Source organism: Calypte anna, chromosome W (genome assembly GCF_003957555.1).
Source record: "Calypte anna isolate BGI_N300 chromosome W, bCalAnn1_v1.p, whole genome shotgun sequence".
Classification (NCBI taxonomy): domain Eukaryota; kingdom Metazoa; phylum Chordata; class Aves; order Apodiformes; family Trochilidae; genus Calypte; species Calypte anna.
Genome location: NC_044276.1, coordinates 3,243,767 through 3,249,246, shown reverse-complemented (window position 1 = coordinate 3,249,246; position 5,480 = coordinate 3,243,767). Strand labels below are relative to the sequence as shown.

Genomic DNA, 5,480 nt, shown 5'->3' with positions numbered 1-5,480 from the left:
CTTGTTGCCCTAAGCCTTGTAGTTACACAAAGAACAGTTATATTTCATTCTAACGAATTCATATGTTTTCATATTTCACAATGTTGATGACAGATATATTTTTAATACTCTCAAAGTTGGGTTGGCAAACACTATAATTATTTAACATGAATTCACACACATATATTACAACGAGATGATGAGAGTCAAAGTGCCATCAGTGATTCAAAGTCCTCCTGGCAAGCAGTGATGGTGCCTCAGTGTCCAGCACTTGTGCCAACACTGTTGCCTGTCTTTATCCATGGGCATGATCGCTTCCCTACTCCTGCTGGCCATGCTATTCCTGATACAAGCCAGGATGTTGGTGGCCTTCTTGACCACCTGGGCACACAGCTGGCTGATACTCAGCTGTCTGTCCACCAGCTCTGACTGAGGCTGATGCTGTGGATGGGATTAAGAAGGGAGTTCCATGGGGACAGGGACAGGGTTGGCTTCAGTTGAGTGGGAGGTGTCCATACCCATGCATTGGGCTGGAACGAGATGATCTTTAACCCTTCCAACCCAACCCATTCCATGATTCCATGATTCTGTGACACAGTCCCAGACAGTTCCAGGCCTGGGCATCTCCACAGCCACCAGGTCTGGTGCCTGGACACCATTGTCATGGAGGTCTCCATGGTGACTGTGGGGGTATATAAGGGCTGTTGAGACCTGGGGTCCCATTATCTGGGACAGCACCTCCCTCAGGAGTCAGCAGCTGCCCTGGGTGACCATGGAATTTCTGTGGCAGAAAATGCCCGAGATGTCCATGGAGAAGGAGGTGGGAGCCTTCTCCCAGCCCTCCACAAGATCCCAAGGTCAGTGAAAGAAGGAAGGGCCAGCACAGAAGTTCCCCTGCAGGCTGTGGGGAGAGGGCAGCTGTCCCCTGCAGCCCATGGAGGAGCACGGAGGGGAAGATGTGGATCTGTAGCCCACGGAGGAGCACTCTTTGTTAGGGTGACATTAGTTACTAACTGAAATGCATAAAATTTTAGAAAAAAGTCACATTTGAGCAATGTGAGAATGGCTGGGGCAAGGGGCAGGAAGGTGAGATGGCTTTTGTCTCTCTTTGTCTAGATTTCATTCTTTTCCTTTCCAGCAGTTCTGTTCCATGCCAGCTGTGCAGTTGAGTTTCCAGCCCCTCAGTCTCTCTCCCTTCTCCTCTCTCCTTTCCGAGAGGGGAATGGTAGGCTATTGGTTCCATGATGGGGGATCCAAAATCATACCAGGGTGGTTGGGTGGCATGTAAGGACACCTAAGTCACTGCAGGGGTTGTAGTCAGCAATTGGGGTACACTAACTCATCTCATGGAGTATCAGTGCAATGGGGAGAATCCTTTGGGTGCTTTGAGGTTTGGACCTCCTCCCAAAAAAAACCCTCCCTTTTTTCCCACCCCATCTTTCTGCTCTGAACACAGCCCACTCTGAAAGTTCCCCTAATTCCTATGTGACCACGCTCCGATACTTCCGTAGTTTCCAACCTCTCTCTGCCCCTCGTCTCTTTGCTGCCACATGGATCACCACCCCCATCTTTCTCAGACAACAGATTGTTAGACTTCACTATCACTTTTCCCCACCAGCTCTGGCTTGCTTCTCCCAGGCTCCTCTCTAGTAATCCTGGTTTCATCCCCCCTCCAATCTAGTTTCAAGCTCTTTCAAGGAGCCCTGCTCACTCTTGTCCCAGAATTCTTATGCCTGTTAAAAATGACCGAGACTCAATATTCTGTTAATGGTTTAATTTATTAATAAAATTGTAATTGGTTAATAAAATTGAAATTGCAATGAGCAAAACAGTGCTGGGTGCATGGGGAGTCTCCGCTCCACTCACACGCACACCTCTAAAACTCTAGAATTACCTTTTATTGATTACAGTTCTATGCATATTCAAAAGAAAGTGGGTTTACATACATATTCATAGGTATTAAATCATCTCATTATAATATTCATGATAGGCAGAGTCTGGGCAGAATCCTCTTTTGGGGAGATGTCCAGGGGTCGTCAAGGGGTCTTTGGATGAAGTAAGAAGTCTTCCTCAAGCTTGAACTTTTTACCTTTCTTGATTTTGCTGACTTCATTATATTGTTACAGGACGATATCAGACCCTAGCCATAAATTTCCCCTTATCTGCTGGCTGTGACATCTTTATGTTCTCCTTTTGCAGATATTCACATTCTTTCGGTGCCTAGTTGGCCTTGGCAGTGCCTTGTTTTAAGAACAAGACTTACACTCTTAATTATCTTTGAGACAGAAGTTAGTCTTGTTAGGGCCTTCTTTTGTTCACACTGAAACAGTGGAAAAATACATGTCTCAACTGCTTTGTCTAGCCCCATATTCACTTCTTTCTCAGTTTAATTCTGAATTTCACTGGTTAGGAATACAAATTCATTAACATATATTACAGCCATTCATTACATGCCCCTACAAGTGAAGCTTTCCCCAGCTGCTGCCATCAAGCATAGCCTCCTGTAAATCAACCCATGATCAAAGAAACTGAAGTCCTGCTGGAAAAATTCAGGTTTTTCTGCCTGGTTTAAAACCAGGGAACTTTCTTCTGGGAGAAAAATGTGTTAACCTCTATACTACAGAAACTCAACTGAAAAACAAAACAAAAAAACCCCAAACCAAAAGAGATGAGTTTTTTCCTTTTGGGGAAATTGCAGAGATCAGCACACCTGGAGGGCAGGGGATGAGCCTCACCCTGGGAAACCCACCTGCCTGATCATGGTGTCTCCCCTGCCAGGTAAGTTGATCTTTGAATTCTTTGCCTTAGTCTTTAGTAAGAGGACCAGTCATATAGAAAGAAATCAAACTCCCTCAGCTGGGTGACAGAAACTGGGAACAGAATGACCTCCTCACAATCCAGGAGGAGATGGTCACTGACCTGCTGCACCATACAGATGTGCACAGATCTATGGGGCTGGATGGGATGCATCCATGAGTGCTGAAAGAACTGGCATGGGTGCTCACCAAGACCCTTTTAATCACTGATCAGCAGTCCTGGCTGACTGGAGAGGTACCAACAGACTGGAAATCAGCCAATGAGACACCTAGATATAGGAAGGGATGGAAGCACAATCTGCAAGTTTGACTCCAGTCCCTGTGAAGCTGATTGAGCAGATCATCCTGAGTACCATTATGGTGTATGATCAGGACAAATAGATTGATCAGGCCCAGTCAGCATGGGTTCTTGAAGGCAAAGTCCCATTTGACAAATGTGATCTCATTCTATGCAACGGTGACTCTCTTCTTGGATGAAGGAAAGGCTGTGGATTTGGACTATCTTGACTTCAGTAAGGTATTTGACTCAGTTTCCCACAGCATTCTCCTGGAAAAGCTGGCAGCTCATGGCTTAGATGGGCATGTGCTTTGCTGGGTTCAAAACTGGTTGGATGGCCATGCTGAAAGAGTTGTGGTCAATGGAGTCAAATCCAGCTAGTGGGGGGTAACGAGTGGTGTCCCCCAGGGCTCAGTGCTGGTGCTGCTCCTGTTGAACATCATTATCAAGGACCTAGATGAGGGGATAGAGTGCACCCTTAGAAAATCTGCAGGTGACACTAAGCTGGGTGGACGTGTTGATCTGTCTGAGGGTAGGGAGGCTCTGCAGAGGAATCTGAACAGGCTTGATGGATGGACCAAGGCCAAGTGCATGACTTTCACTAAGGCTAAATGTCGGGTCTTGCACTTGGGCCACACCAACCCCCAGGAGCACTACAGGCTTGGGGAGGAGAGGCTGGAGAGCTGCCCAGCAGAGAGGGACCTGAGGGTGCTGATTGACAGCTGGCGGAACATGAGCCAGCAGTTTTCCCAGGTGGCCATGAAGGCCACCACCATCCTGGCCCGATTCAGGAAGAGTGTGACCAGCAGGGCCAGGTAGGTGATCTTACCTCACTGCTCTCTATAACTACTACAAAGGAGGTAGTAATGAGAAGATGTTGGTCTCCTCTCTTCTGACTGGTGATAGGACAAGAGGAAATGGGTTAAAGCTCCACCAGAGGAGGTTCAGTTTTGATTACAGGAAAAACATCTTCACAGAAAGAGTGGTGGAGCATTGAACCAGGCTGCCCAGGGAGGTGGTGGGGGCACCATACCTGCAGCTATTAAAAAAACAGATGAAGAGCTACAGTAGGTGGTTTAGTGGTTAGGGGTGTTAGGGTGGACAGATGGACTCAATATTATATCCAACCTTGATGGTTCCATGATTCTGTACTTCTAGGGATGGTGATCTCTATTATTTCATCATCACTGTGCCCAAAATGGCCTCCAAGCATCAGATCAATTACAAGACATTCTGTGTCTCCAAACAGGAGGCTCATTGCGGTGTATTCTCTGGTTGGTTGCCTCACCAGCTGAGTCAGGAAGGTCTCTTCCACACACTCCAGGAACCTCCAGGACTGTTCCCTCTCTGTCCCACTTCCTGGTGGGATAGCTTGACCATTTATTGACCTCAACTGTAGACTTTTTGCATTTGGATTCACTGGCCCCCACCTCCTCCTTTCCCCTCTTCACTTGCAGAGCCCCTGGGCAAACCCAGCGTGGCAGGGCCAGTGCTGGTGGGCGGCACGGAGGGCACGGCCGGCACCCGTGAGCCAGTGGGAGTGGGTGTCCCCCCTTTTTGTGTTGAGTTTTTTCCGAAGTGAGGACATTCTGTCCGTGCTGGTTGATGCCAAGAATGACCATTCCCTTTCTTAGAGGGAAATGCAAAGTACAGCCTGCAGGGCGTTACTGATGGCAGTGCAGAAAGCAGCTGCCAATGGAAAGAGAGGCTGCTGCAGGCTTTTGGAAAGGGACACTTGTCATGCATTGCTCCTCCTGCCCCTAAGGGAAGGTGTCCTGCAGGCAGGGCAAGAACGGGCTCACTGCCGGTGCTCCCATCCCCTCATTGTGTGACAGGACAATCGCTGCCAGTGCTCGGGGCTCCCCACAGAGACCCCGATGATGCTGGTGCAGATGCTTGGTATTCAGGGTATGAGATCCGTCATTTCTAATCTGGGATTAGTGTTGCTTTGTTGTTCATTCTTGGTAGGAGATGCTTATGAACCGTAGTTTGACATGGTCTTCAACAGTGTGGTACATGGTATAGGGTTTTTCATACACCTAGAAGATACACATCGGTTACACATTTCATACATATTGTAAATATACCTATAAAGTGGAAGCAGACTGCCTGCAAGTCAAAGCACCCACACTTGGAAAAGCTATCAGGTATCTGAAAGAATTTGCTGTACGAGATGTGATCTATACCGATGATGAGACTGTAGATCTTTATCACATGCCATGCCCTAAGCCTATGAGGCAAAGGTTTTTGCATGCTGCACCATCCTCACTTAACCATACACCATCAGTAATGTTATAGGTTCCTGGAGAAATGGAACCAACTGTGGGTGATGTGATTAAAACAGCATGAGAATATGAAGATGCTGTCATGGCTCCTCACCTGGCCTGGGTCTCAGCTGTAAAGAGAAC

At 47.6% G+C, this 5,480-nt stretch overlaps 1 non-coding gene across 1 annotated transcript; it reads right to left on the bottom strand.

The window, feature by feature from the left end:
• Nucleotides 1–2,606: 2,606 nt before the first annotated feature.
• Nucleotides 2,607–2,765, bottom strand: LOC115600163. The gene has a single exon (XR_003988840.1). It is a non-coding gene; the product is annotated as a U1 spliceosomal RNA (small nuclear RNA).
• Nucleotides 2,766–5,480: the final 2,715 nt, after the last annotated feature.